The sequence below is a fragment of the Hylobates moloch genome, unplaced genomic scaffold, assembly GCF_009828535.3.
Source record: "Hylobates moloch isolate HMO894 unplaced genomic scaffold, HMol_V3 SCAFFOLD_15, whole genome shotgun sequence".
In the NCBI taxonomy this organism is placed as follows: domain Eukaryota; kingdom Metazoa; phylum Chordata; class Mammalia; order Primates; family Hylobatidae; genus Hylobates; species Hylobates moloch.
In genome coordinates, this window is record NW_026652290.1 from 70,931,089 (window position 1) to 70,946,311 (window position 15,223).

Genomic DNA, 15,223 nt, shown 5'->3' on the forward strand with positions numbered 1-15,223 from the left:
GATCACTTGAGCCTGGGAGGTTGAGGCTTGAGGCTGCAGTTGAGCTGTGATCATGCCACTGCACTTCAGCCTGGGTGACAGAGCGAGACCCTGTCTCAAAAAAAAAAAAAATCCAGAAAAAATCTACAGGTAGTATCATACTTCATGGTAAAAAAAAAAAAAAAACTAGAACTTTTCCTGCTAAGATCACTAAAGATGTCTCCTCTCAACACTCCTTTTCAACATCATTTTGGAAGTCCTACCTAATGCAATAAGACAAGAAAGGGAAGTAAAAGGTTGGAAGAAAGAAATAAAACTGTCTTTGCTCATGGATGACATGATTGTCTATGTAGAAAATCTGAAAGCATAAATTTAAAAAAACTTCTAGAACTAATAAGTGATTCTAGCAAGGTTACAGAGCACAGAGTTAACCTACAAAAGTCAATTGCTGTCCTGTATACCAGCAGTGAACAAGTAGAATTTGACATTAGAATCAATACCATTGATATTATCATCCCCAGAATTGGAATACTTAGGTATAAATTCAACAAAATACATACAAGATATATATAAGAACAACTACAAAACTCTAATGAAAGAAATCTAAGAACTAGGGGTGATATGGAGGATGAAGAGGAGTTGGTTAATGTTTACAAAAATACAGATAGAGGAAATAAGTTCCAGTATTTGATAGTATGTAGGCCGGGTGCAGTGGCTCAAGCCTGTAATCCCAGCACTTTGGGAGGCCGAGGCGGGCGGATCACAAGGTCAGGAGATCGAGACCATCCTGGCTAACACGGTGAAACCCCGTCTCTACTAAAAGTACAAAAAAAAAAAATTAGCCGGGCGTGTTGGCGGGCTCCTGTAGTCCCAGCTACTCGGGAGGCTGAGGCAAGAGAATGGCGTGAACCCGGGAGGCGGAGCTTGCAGTGAGCCGAGATCGTGCCACTGCACTCCAGCCTGGGGGACAGAGAAAGACTCCGTCTCAAAAAAAATAAATAAATAAATAAAATAAAAGTTTAGTATTTGATAGTATGTTAGGGAAATTATGGTTAACAATACTTTATTGTGTGTTTCAAACTACCTAAAGAGAAGAATTGTTTTGTTTCCAACACAAAGAAAAGATCAATGTTTGAGGTGACTGACATGCCAGTAACCCTGATTTGATCATTCCACACATTGTATACATGTATAAGATATCACATGTGGCCAGGTGTGGTGGCTCATACCTGTAATCCCAGCAATTTGGGAGGCCAAGACAGGAGGATTACTTGAACCCAAGAGCTTGAGACCAGCCTGGACAACATAGTTAGGCTACATCTCTTAAAAAACAAAACAAACAAAAAACCCCACATATACCCCAAAAATATGTACAACTATGTTATATAAATTAAAACTTTTTTTAAAAGGCAAAAGTTGGAGACAGTGTGGCAGGCCTCCTCCTGTGGAATCTGAAGAAGCCCTCACAGATTTTATTTCTTTATTTTATTTTGTTTTGTTTTGTTTTGGTTTGGTTTGGTTTGGTTTTTGAGATGGAGTCTTGCTCTGTTGCCCAGGCTGGAGTGCAGTGGCATGATCTCGGCTCACTGTAACCTCTGCCTCCTGGGTTCAAGGGACCCTCCTGCCTTAGTCTTCCGAGTAGCTGGGATTACACGCACATGCGCCACCACACATGGCTAATTTTTGTATTTTTCTTAGAGATGGTTCACTATGTTGGTCAGGCTGGTCTCGAGCTCCTGAGCTCGTGACCCACCTGCCTCAGCCTCCCAAACTGCTGGGATTGCAGGCCTGAGCCACCACACCTGGCCACCCTCGCAGATTTTAATTCCCACTCTCGATTCTGTATCTAGATCACCATGGCGACTGGACAGAAGTTCATGAGAGCTGTTAGAGTTTTTGAATTTGGTGGACCAGAAGTCCTGAAGCCGCAGTCGGATATTGCAGTACCGATTCCAAAAGACCATCAGGTTCTAATCAAGGTCTACGCATGTGGTGTCAACCCCATGGAGACATACATTCACTCTGGTACTTATAGTAGAAAACCACGCTTACCCTATACTCCTGGCTCAGATGTGACTGGGGTGAGAGAAGCTGTTAGAGATAATGCATCTGCTTTCAAGAAAGGTGACGGAGTTTTCACTAGCAGCATGATCTCTGGGGGCTATGCAAAGTACGATCTTGCAGCAGACCACAGTTTACAAACTGCCTGAAAAACTGGGCTTTAAACAAGGAGCTGCCATCAGTATTCCGTATTTTAGTGCGTATTGAGCTCTAATTCCCCGGTGCCCGTGTGGAAGCTGGAGGGTGTTCTGGTTCATGGGGCGAGTGGAGAAGTTGGATTAGCAGCATACCAAATTGCTAGAGTTTATGGCTTAAAGGTTTTGGGTACTGCTGGTACTGAGGAAGGACAAAAGGTTGTTTTGCAAAATGGAGTCCATTAAGTGTTCAGTCACAGAGAAATTAATTATATTGACAAAATTATGAAATATGTTGGTGAGAAAGGAATTGACGTAATTATTGAAATGTTAGCTAATGTAAATCTTAGTAAAGATTTGAGTCTTCTGTCACATAGAGGATGAGTGATAGTTGTTGGCAACAGAGGTACTATTGAAATAAACCCATGGGATACCATGGCAAAGGAGTTGGGTATAATTGGAGTTCCTCTCTTTACCTCAACCAAGGAGGAATTTCAGCAATATGCAGCCACCCTTCAAGCTGGAATGGAAATTGGTTGGTTGAAACCTGTGACAGGTTCTCAATATCCACTGGAGAAGGTGGCCCAGGCTCATGAAAGTATCATTCATGGCAGTGGGGCTACTGGAAAATGATTATTCTCTTGTAATGATTAATTATTTCATGGATTTCCTATGTAATTAGAGGTATTGTCTTTCTCCCAGTGTACTTACCCTATCTTTTCTTTAATTAACATTTGATTCTGTGAGTTTCTTTTGTGAAAAAACAAGATTTTTCTTTAGAAAGCAGAGGCAGAAGAGTAAAATTCATTGCATAACTAGCAATATTTTTTATGCCATCTGTCTCAAATCTAGGAGTCATCATAGTAGGAAATAGCATGTTGGTGGTCATTTGGCATGAGGGTGCATTCCAGTAATTCTTAATTGATACTTGATTAATTCCACACCTTTGATTAAAACTTGCTAGTTCAAAATAAGACTGCTCAGTTTCCAATGGTTTTCAAGTCTCCTTACCTTTATAAAGATTCTCTAGTCTCTGATTAGCCATGACTGTATTAGACTTTGAATATTTTCTGGACTAAAAACCTCTATTCTAAACTAATCTCATCTGGATCTATAAGTCCCAGAGAGAGTCTCGTTCTGTCACCCAGGCTGGAGTGGCTTGGCGCAATCGCGGCTCACTGCAACCTCTGCCTCCCAGGTTCAAGCGATTCTCCTGCCTCAGCCTCCCGAGTAGCTGGGATTACAGGTGCCCACCACCACACCCAGCTAATTTTTGTATTTTTAGTAGAGTCAGAAGGTTTCGAACTCCTGACCTCAGGTGATCCACCTGCCTCGGCCTCCCAAAGTGCTGGGATTACAGGCATGACCCACCACACCCGGTCTTATAAGTCTTTTGTAAAGGCAAGAATAAATAATGTCCAGGACAATTTATTAGTTTTCTCAGTATTTTCCCAAATATTACAATATTCACTTCATTATTGGTTGGCTGCCAATGACCCCATATGTTCTGTGAGAATAGGAGCTTTATCTCTTTATCTTTCATATAATACATAGTCTCAAAATAGGTAATACTTATCAATTGATTATATTTTCAGAGTAGATTCAGAGTTACCTGTTTGTGTGGTGAGGGTCATATATTTTTGTTGAAATTAGTATGCTCACAGATTTGATAAATTAAGAATGATCTGCATTTCTTTCATAACATAATAATGTGTAATAAAATCTATAGAAAATTAAAAAAAAAAACAAAAAAAAAACAAGCAGCCGGGTGCTGTGGCTCACACCTGACTTTGAGACCAGCCTGGCCAACATGGTGAAACCCTGTTTCTACTAAAAATACAAAAATTAGCCAGGCGTGATGGTGCACACCTGTAGTCCCAGGTACTCGGGAGGCTGAGGCAGCAGAATCATTTGAACCTGGGAGGCGGAGGTTGCAGTGAGCCAAGATCGTGCCACTGCACTCCAGCCTGGGCCATAGAGTGAGACTCCGTCTCAGAAAAAAAAAAAAAAAAAAAAGGCCAGGGTGGGAGGACTGCTTGAAGCCAGGAGTTCATGACCAGCCTGGGCAACAAAGTGAGACATCCATTCGCACAAAAAAATAAATTAGCTAGGCATAATGGCAGGCACCTGTATTGCACTGTTTGGGAGACTGAGACTGAGGCTGGAGGATCATTTGAGCCCAAGAGATCAAGGCTGCAGTGAGCTGTTATTTCCCACTGCACTCTAGCCTGGGTGACAAAGCAAGACCCTGTCTGGGAAAACAAAAAGTAAATAAATAAACAAATCTAAGAAGAACTAAATAAATAGAGAGAGATACTGACTGGGCACAGTGGCTCACACTTGTAATCTCAGCACTTTGGAGGGCCGAAGCAGGAAGATCACTTAAGCCCAGAAGTTCAAGCCCAGAAGTTCTGGGCAGCATAGCAAGACACCATCTCTACAAAAAATTAAAAAACCAGAGGCTGGGCGCGGTGGCTCATGCCTGTAATCCCAGCACTTTGGGAGGCCAAGGCGGGTGGATCACCTGAGGTCAGGAGTTCTAGACCAGCCTGGCCAACATGGTGAAACCCCGTCTCCACTAAAAATACAAAAATTAGCTGGGTGTGGTGGCAGGAGCCTGTAATCCCAGCTACTCGGGGGGCCAAGGCAGGAGAATTGCTTGAACCCAGGAGGCGGAGGTTGCAGTGAGCCGAGATCGCACCATTGCACTCCAGCCTGGGGAACAAGAGTGAGACTTCGTCTCAAAAAAAAAAAAAAAAACTAAAAAATTAGTTGGACATGGTGGTGCATGCCTGTAGTCCCAGCTACTCAGAAAGCTCAGGTGGGAGGAACACTTGATCAGGAGGTTGAGCCTGCAGTGAGCTGTGACCAAGCCACTGCACTGCAACCTGGGTGACAGAGTGAGATGAAGTCTCACCACGCCCGGCCTATATATTTTTTAAAGAGAAATACACCATGTTTATGATTAGAAAAACTCAATATTATCAGGATGTCAGTTCTTTCCAACTTGATCTATAGATTTAATGCAATTCCAATCAAAATTCTAGCAAGTTATTTGGTGAATGTCAACCAACTGATTCTAAAGTTTATATGGAAAGGCAAAAGACCCAGGATAGCCAACATAATATTGAAGGAGAAGGACAAGGTCAGAGGACTGACACTACCTGATTTCAAGACTTTACTCTAAAGCTACAGTGATAAAGATGTATAAATGTGTCAAATGAATAAATGAATTGATCTTGATCAATGGAACAGAAAAGAGAAACCATAGGCCTTCAGGCTGGGCACAGTGGCTGACACCTGTAATCCCAGCACTTTGGGAGGCTTAGGCAGGTGGATCACTTGAGGTCAGGAGATCGAGACCAGCCTGGTCAACATGGCAAAACCCGTCTCTACTAAAAATACAAAAATTAGCCAGGTTTGGTGGCATACGCCTGTACTCCCAACTATTTGGGAGGCATAGGCAGGAAGATGGCTTGAACCTGGGAGGTGGAGGTGGCAGTGAGCCAAGATTGCACCCCTATACTCCAGCCTGGGAAACAGAATAAGACTCTGTCTCAAAAAAAAAAAAAAATAGACCTTCATAAATAGAGTCAACTGATCTTTGGCAAAGCAACAAAGACAACACAATGGAGAAAATATAGTCTTTTCAACAAACGGTGCTAGAGTTAACTGGATATACACACACACAAGCACACACAAATCTAGATATAGACATTACATACTTCACAAAAATTTACTCAAAATGTATCATAGGCTACATGTAAAATGATAAAACTATAAAATAATATTGGAGAAAATCTAGATGACCTTAAATTTAAGGCTTTTTATTTTTATTTTTTTAAAGCTAACTCTTTAGATACAACACCAGAGACACACTACAGAGAGTGAGAAGACAAGCCACACACTGGAGAAAACACTTGCAAAATACATGTCTGATAAAAGACTGTTAGACTGTTATCCAAAATATACAAAGAGCTCTTTTCTTTTCTTTCTTTCTTTCTTTTTTTTTTTTTTTTGAGACAAGAGTCTTGCACCGTTGCCCAGGCTGGAGTGCAGTGGTGAGATCTCGGCTCACTGCAACCTCGGCCTTCCAGGTTCAAGTGATTCTCCTGCCTCAGCCTCCCACACACAGCTGGGACAAAGAACTCTTAAAGCTCAATAATAAGAAAATGAACAATCTGCTTAAAAAAATGGGTAAACTGGCCGGGCGCAGTGGCTCACGCCTGTAATCCCAGCACTTTGGGAGGCCAAGGCGGGCCAATCACGAGGTCAGGAGATCGAGACCATCCTGGCTAACATGGTAAAACCCTGTCTCTACTAAAAATATAAAAAAATTAGCCGGGCATGGCTGCAGGTGCCTGTAGTCTCAGCTACTTGGGAGGCTGAGGTAGGAGAATGGTGTGAACCCGGGAGGCAGAGCTTGCAGTGAGCCAAGACCGTGCCACCGCACTCCAGCCTGGGCGACAGAGCGAGACTCAGTGCCCCCCCAAAAAAAGGCTAAACTACCTGAACAGACACCTCACCAAAGAAGATACACAGATGGCAGGTAAGCATATGAACAGATGCTCAACAGAACATGTCATTAGGGAATTGCAAATTAAAATGATGAGGCAGGCTGGGTGCAGTGGCTCACGCCTGTAATCCCAGCACTTTGGGAGGCCAAGGTGGGTGGATCACCAGAGGTCCAGAGTTCAAGACCAGCCTGGCCAACATGGTGAAAGCCCATCTCCATTAAAAACACAAAAAAAATTAGCCGGGCATGGTGGCGCGTGTCTGTGGTCCCAGCTGCTCGGGAGGCTGAGTCAGGAGAATCATTTCAACCTGGGAGGCAGAGGTTACCGTGAGCTGAGATCATGCCATTGCATTCCAGCCTAGGTGACAAAGCAAGACTCCATCTCAAAAAAACAAAACAAAACAGAAAAACAACAACAACAAAAAAACAAAAACAATGAGGTACCACTACACATCTATGAGAATGGCCAAAACCCTAAACACTGACAACAATAAACGCTAGTGAGGAGCTAGATCAACAGAAACTCTCATTGTTGCTAGTGGGAATGCAAAATGGCATAGGTGCTTTGGAAGATGGTTTGACAGTTTTTTATAAAACTATACATATTCTTACCATACAATCCAGTAGTCAAATTTAGTATCAGTATTTACCCAAATGAGTTGAAACATGTTCACACAAAACCCTACACATACATATTAATAGCAGTTTTATTCATAATTGCCAAAACTGGGGGAAAAAACAAGATACCCTTCAATAGGTAAACAGATATATAAACTATGGTACATCCAGACAACTGAACATTATTCAGTGTTAAAAAGAAATGAGCTCTGGACTGGGCATGGTGGCTCACGCCTGTAATCCCAGCACTTTGGGAGGCTGAGGTGGGCGGATCACCGGAGGTCAGGAGTTCAAGACAAGCCTGACCAACATAGAGAAACCCCATCTATACTAAAAATACAAAAATTAGCCAGATGTGGTGAGAGATGCCTGTAATCCCAGCTACTCAGGAGGCTGAGGCAGGAGAATCGCTTGAACTTGGGAGGCGGAGGTTTTGGTGAGCCAAGATCATGCCACTGCACCCCAGCCTGGCAACAAGACTGAAACTCCGTCTCAATAAATAAATAAATAAATAAGCGAGCTCGGCTGGGTGTGGTGGCTCACATTTTTAGTAGGCTGAGGCAAGAGGATTAGTTGAGGCCAGGGGTTCGAGACCAGCCTGGCCAACATGGTGAGACCCTGTCCTTATTAAAAATAAAAAAATTAGCCAGGCATGATGGTGCATGCCTGTAATTCCAGCTACTTGGGAGGCTGAGGCACAAGAATTCACTTGAACCCAGGAGGTGGAGGTTGCAGTGAGCCTAGATCACCCCACTGCACTCCAGCCTGGTTGACAGTGACACTCTGTCTCAAAAAATAAAAAATAAAAGGCCGGGCATGGCGGCTTACGCGTGTAATCCCAGCACTTTGGGAGGCTGAGGCAGGCGGATCACCTGAGCTCAGGAGTTCAAGACCAGCCTCAACATGGAGAAACCCCATCTCTACTAAAAATACTAAATTAGCCAGGTACGGTGGTGCACTCCTGTAATCCCAGCTACTCAGGAGGCTGAGGCAGGAGAATTGCTTGCACCTGGGAGGCGGAGGTTGCGGTGAGCTGGAATCGCACCACTGCACTCCAGCCTGGGCAACAAGACTGAAACTCCGGCTCAAAAAAATAAAATAAAATAAAATGGCCAGGCATGGTAGCTCATGCCTGTAATCCCAGCACTTTGGGGGGCCGAGGCAGGTGAATCAGTTGAGTTCAAGACCAGCCTGGCCAACATGGTGAAACCCTGTCCCTCGTCTCTACTAAAAATACAAAAATTAGCCGGGCATGGTGGTATGCGCTTATAATCCCAGCTACTAGGGAGGCTGAGGCAAGAGAATTATTTCAACCCAGGAAGCGGAGGTTGCAGTGAGCCAAGATTGTGCCACTGCACTCCAGCCTGGGCAACAGAGCAAGACTCCATCTCAAAAAAAAAAAGAAATGAGCTATCAAGTAACGAAAAGACATAGAGGATATGTAAATACATACTACTAAGTGAAAGATAACAATCAGAAAACACTACATACTGTATGACTCCTGGTGTATAACATTCTGGAAAAGTCTAAACTGTGGAGACAGTAAAAAGATCAGAGGTTGCCAGGTGTTAAGGGAGAGTAAGAATGAATAGGCAGGACATGGAGGATATTTAGAACATTGAAATTATTCTGTATGATATTATAATAGTGGAAACATATTACTGTACATTTGTCAAAACTCATAGAATGTACACCACCAACGGTGAACCCTAATGTAAACTATGGACTTTGGGTGATAATGATGGGTCAATGTAGGTTCATTAATAGTAACAAATGTATGACTGTTGTGGGGTGTGTTGATAGTGGAAGAGGTTGTGCATATCTGGGGACATAGGAAATATGGGAACTCTCTGTACTTTTCACTCAATTTTTCTGTGAACCTAAAACAGCTCTAAACTATTAAGTGTATTGAAAACAACAGCAACAACCAAGCTATGGCAGGAGGAAGATTTCCTTGGCCTAACAGAGGGTATTTTCAGAAGTCAGATACTTGGGCCTTACCCCAAATCTACTGAATCATTTCTGCAGGAATAGGACATAGAAATAAGTATTTTTGGCTAGACACAGTGGCTCACTCTTATAATCACAGCACTCTGGAAGGCCGACGTGAGTGGATCACCTGAGGTCAGAAGTTCGAGACCAGTCAAGCCAACATAGTGAAACCCTATCTCTACTAAAAATACAAAAATCAGGTGGGTGTGGTGGCGTGCACCTGTAATCCCAGCTACTTGGGAGGCTGAGGCAGGAGAATCACTTGAACTCAGAAGGCGGAGGTTGCAGAGAGCTGAGATTGCACCACTGCACTTCAACCTGGGCGACAAGAGCAAAACTCCATCTCAAAAATAAAAAATACATATTTTAAAATTTGTTATTTTTTTTTACAGACGAGGTCTCGCTATGTTCAGGCTGGGGTGCAGTGGCTATTCATAGGCACCAAACATGTGACTGCAGCTTCAAACACCCAGACTCAAGTATTCCTTCCACCTTAGCCTCTCAAGTAGCTAGGAATACTATAGTAGTGTATGCCACCATGCCCAGCTAATTCTTAAATTTTCTGTAGAGACAGAGGTCTCACTATGTTGTCCAGGCTGGTCTTGAAGTCTTGACCTCAATCAATCCTCCTGCCTCAGCCTCCCAAAGTGCTAAAATGATAGGCACAAGGCACCACACTCAGCCGAGGAATCAATATTTTTAATAAGCATCCAGGAGATTCTTTTGATCCTACTAGTTTGGGAACATTGGTTTAAGCTATGCTATAGTTGAAAGCAGTCACAGCAGCCTGTGGCCAAGGACTAAAATTGTCAGCTCACAAGATATTTCACAGCAGCATCAGTGGACAAAACTCACTCTAAATGTACCACTGAAGGGGAAATAACTTAGAGCTCAAAGGCAAGGTTGCCCTTCCATATCCCCTTTGAAGTCAGAAGACCGTATGATGTGGTTTGGCCAAAGGAATGGGAATGGAAGTGATGTAAGTGGAAAAGATGTGTTCTACTTCTGGGCAGAAATTTTCAGAGCCAGGGCACATCTTATCACATTCCCTTGCCCCGGCTGGGGTTATCATGAAAAAAACCTGTTGCAACTCCAACTTCTAGTTCCTTAAATGAACGTAGTGTGAGCAGAACTCTGTCACTTCTCAATTAATATGTAGTATGAGTGAAAAACTAACTTGTTGTTTCAAGTCTGTAAGAATTTTAGGTTCTGTGTTATCACAGCATAACCCAGCCTATCCTGACTGACACAGGCTTTTCTAAATGAAAAGGAAAAGCTTCCCCCTTAGAAATGGAAAATTCAAAGTGCCAAATTTAACATCTTGTAATTAAGTTTATGTTTACAGATCATGGATTCCAGAAACCTTATGTCAGATCAACTACCTTGGTAAAGCTAAAACTTAGAATTTCTCTTCCTCACACCTCTGACATCAGCCTCTGACCTGGTATTTGGCAACACCAATTAACAGGCTCTGGGGACATACTTTTTCTTGGAATAACTACACAAGAGTCTGGGGAATAGCTTTTTCTAAATTTGATGGGTGTGGGGACAAAACTATAATAATTTTGGGTGTTATTTACTTTTTGGACCCCTAAGAAGCTCAATGAGAGACTTGATAGTAAATTAATATAATTTCTGTCCAAGCTGCAACTGCTTAAAAAAAATCCCAACCCTATTTAAGGCTTAAGAACCCCTCTAATTAAGATTGGGTAAAATACAGAGATGATGAATTCTGAACATTAATTTCTTTGAAGTTTAAATCTCAAGGGCAAGTGGATTTGACTTCAGACACTAATTCCTTTGGACTTAATTTGCATGGGGTTTTAATCTTTGCACTTTAATTTTCCCTGGGAATTTGATCATGGGAGAGAGGGTCTTTGTGTTTACTGTATTTTATTATTAAAGTATTTTACTGGTGCCAGGTAGTCTCATTGCAAGCTCTCTGAAACGTGAGATTAGACAATGCTACTGAAAATGATTGTTATGGAAAATAGATCAGGGGATTAATTTTCAGATTTGAAGTTTCTGTAATTAATGTACTATTTGTGGTGGTTATAAAACAGGGCCTGTTTTATGTCTTGTCCTAGCAGCATCTCTCCTATGCAGGGCTTCATCCTGGAAGGGTGCTAGGTTGCTTTTCAGCACTGACCCAAAGAGGCTAGAACATTCCAGCACCATCCAATCTTCCCACAATTCCCTTGGTTTCACCTGCAAAATGGAGCCCATGAAGTTCCTCTCTGATTTTGACTGCTATCCTCAGATGGGGCCTCTAAGATTTCACACACTAAGTGGGACTCCTTCCTTCCCAGGCATGTTTTGGTAACTTGGCTTTTGGCTTTGTTTTGTTTAGCTCCCTCTGCCTCCTCCCACCTGTGAATCTTGTTGCTCTCATGACATCTCTCCGGATGTATATATTTGAGGGCTCATAAACTTGCTATCCATGTTGTTTGCAGGTTTTAGGTTTTACGATCCAAGTTACTCTATCTGTGTTTGTGGCAAGTTTTGGGGCTATTAAAAAACTGTGCCACTGCCAACTGCCCAGAATTCCTTTTACATTTTTTCTTAATCCCTTTACGTAGCAGAGATAATTATATCCTCCCACATCCTTTTTTGTATTTCCTTTACACTTCCCTACCCTTCCCCAACAATTAAGCATGGCCATGTGACAAGTTCTCACTGATGAAGCATGCATGGAAGTAACAGGTGTCACTTCAGAACAGTGGCCGTGGGATCCCTCCACATGACTCTAGTCTCTTCCCCTTCAGTCATGAACAGAGAGCCCAGAGAATGAAACAGCCTGGATTCGTGAATCTCAGCATGGAGGGCAGCAGTCTATACTTCAATTTGCATTAAAAGGGAAATTTTTTTCTTGTCTTTTTTTTTTTAAAGTCAGTCCTCCAGGCTGGAGTACAGTGGTGCAGTTTTGGCTCACTGCAACCTCTGCCTCCCAGGCTCAAGCCATCCTCCATCCTCAGCCTGTCAAGTAGGTGGGAATACAGGTGGAGGCCACCATGCCCAGCTAATTTGTGTAATTTAGTAGCAGTGGGGGTCTTCCTATGTTGCCCAGGCGGGTCTTGAACTCCTGGGCTCAAACGATCCACCCCTCTCAGCCTCCCAAAGTGCTGGGATTACAGGCACGAGCCACTGTGCTCAGCTGGAAATAAACTTTTATGTGTTGGAAGTCACTAATATTTTGGGCTGTTGCCACAGCATAAATCCAGACTACCCAGACACTTTCCCAACCAATTCTTTTATTAATCATCCCCTTCAGTTTTTCTGTTAATATGCTCAAGTATCTCCCATCCAAACAAAACCCTTCCCCTGATCCTATAGTTCCTTAAGTTACCATATAGATTTATTCTCATTCACTGATACATTTCTGGGAGGAAAAGTCTGTATTGGCTACCTCCACATCCTCACCATCCACTCACTCTTCAATTCCTGGGGATATGGGCTTCTGCTTTCTTCATTCTTCAGAATCTATTTTCTTTAAGATTACCAGTGACCTACTACTTGCCAAATCATGCTCAAGACTGCTTGACCTCTCTTCTAAGGCCCCAAATTCTGGTCAAGTGGTTTTAGATCCTTTTATGATCACAGACCCCTTGAAAATCAGATAAAAGGGACAGATCCTATTCCTAGAAAAAGTGCACATACACATGTATACAAGTTTTTTAATACATTTCAAAGAGTTTTTGATCAGCAAATGCCACCAAAGTCTATTCATAAATAGCCTCAATAGGTCTGTACCTTGGGTAAAGAATTCTGCCCTAGTCTTTACCTAAAAAGAAACAGAAAAGGAAGAGGGTCATTCATTTCCATGAAACAGTTACATGGAGTGTTTTTTCATTTCCCAATGTATTTTCCTATATCACCCTGACGTTTTAACTCACTTTATTTTATTTTATTTTTTGCAATTCTGTAGTGGCTTCTTAATCTATTCCCCATCTATCTCTTCATTCATTCATGAAGTAGTTGCTAAGCTATAAACACTGTGTTCCTATTACACCAAAGGAAATGACATAGAGCTGAAAAAGAGGTATGTTCTCATTAAAACTTGAGTACTAAAAGAAGGAAAAATATGGCTGGGCATGGTGGCTCATACCTGTAATCTCAGCACTTTGGGAGGCCGAGGAGAGTGGATCACCTGAGGTAGGGAGTTCGAGATCAGCCTGACCAACATGGTGAAACCCTGTCGCTACCAAAAATACAAAAATTAGCTGAGCTTGGTGGTGCATGCCTGTAGTCCCAGCTACTCAGGAGGTTGAGGCATGAGAATCACTTGAAGCCGGAAGGCAGAGGTTGTTGTGAGCTGAGATTGCACCACTGCACTCCAGCCTGGGCAACAGAACAAAACTCTGTCTCAAAAAACAATAATAATAATTTTAAAAAGAAGGAAAAATATGAACAAGGGGGAGACATATTGATACACCTCTGAGGAAGGGTCGATACTATACTATACTATAGTATACCTACTATACTTTCTCTAGGAGAGTAAATGTAATCCTTCAAAGACAGGTTTGGTTTTGATAGATAGAAGAGAGAATGGTTTGTCAAATGGGGTAGAAGGCATTATGTGAGCAACAAGAGATCTATAAATATAAATGAATGTTGGGGAGAGAGTGAAGAGGTTCCACATGTGTTGACCACAGAGGACACAAAGTTATATAAAAACAGAATGGTAGGTTGGGGCTAGTCTTGTATCAGCCTTGAGTATCAGGCTAAATAGTCTGGGAGACACACATTTTTGAGCAAAAGACTGACAAGGTAAAAATGATCTTTTAGAAAGATTAATCTGCAAAAGTATTTAATACAGAGATGAGGGAATGGTCAAAGAAGAAGAATTAGGAGACAGTGCAACAGTCCATGCTCTTTACTTGTGAAGCATAGATCTGAAATGCGTGAGGAGAGCAATATTAGCAAAAGGGGCACAGCTGATGTAACAGGCATGAAAGTACATTGCTTGGATCTCCTTTTAGCTGAAAGAATGCACTTAGCTAATGCCATCAGCTGCAGCACCTTTGGAATCTACCACAGCAAGCTGAGGTTAGGATCTTCCCAGGCAGCCCATACCAGTGACTGATCATGGCAGAATTAACAGGACCAGTTCTACCCAGTGCAAACCTTCTCTTAACAGGCAATCTTTGCTCTTCATCTCCCCATTAAGTAGGCTGAGACTTTGCTCAATATATATTAAAGTCTGAGGCTCTCCTGGCCCAATCCTCTTTACTCCCCTCTTTCCTTTCACAGATATCAGATCAGCAACCAGATCTGAAGCCTTTCTTTACCCAATCCTCCATCCTCCTTTTTTATCTCTCATAGGTGTACATCCCCACCACCATCCCACCCCCTACACTTCTTGCACTTCCAACTTTATTTCAGTGTCTGCTCCCTGAAGGACCCAAAACTACACAACTCTTAATAGAAAAGCTGGATGTATCTACCAAGTAATCTTATTCTCCTAGAACCAACTATGCCTAGAATAGCCGTTTGTACATTGTGAGTCTTTTTTTGGGGGGTTGGGAGGGGGACAGAGTTTCACTCTTGTTGCCCAGGCTGGAGTGCACTGGCACAATCTACACTGACTGCCATCTCCACCTCCCAGGTTCAAGCAATTCTCCTGCCTCAGCCTCCCATGTAGCTGGGATTACAGACATCCACCACCAAGCCCAGCTAATTTTTTGTATTTTCAGTAGAGACAGGGTTTCACCATGTTGGCCAGGCTGGTCTCAAACTCCTGACTTCAGGTAATCTGCCCGCCTCGGCCTTCCCAAGTGCTGGGATTATAGGTGTGAACCACCGTGCCCAGCCCATTGTGGGCCTTAAGTGTTAAATATAAAAATGCTTTGGAAATATGTGGGAAGTTACACCCTACAAAATTTACACAAGTAAAAAATTAATAGTATTGAGGCCAGGCGAGCTG

The 15,223-nt window shown here is 42.6% G+C and overlaps 1 long non-coding RNA gene and 1 pseudogene across 1 annotated transcript in view; one reads left to right on the forward strand and one right to left on the reverse strand.

Moving 5' to 3' along the window:
- Positions 1-15,223, reverse strand: part of LOC131381309 (uncharacterized) — a 42,275-nt gene that overhangs the window by 562 nt on the left and 26,490 nt on the right. The window lies entirely within an intron of this gene.
- Positions 1,819-2,807, forward strand: LOC116483198 (quinone oxidoreductase-like; annotated as a pseudogene).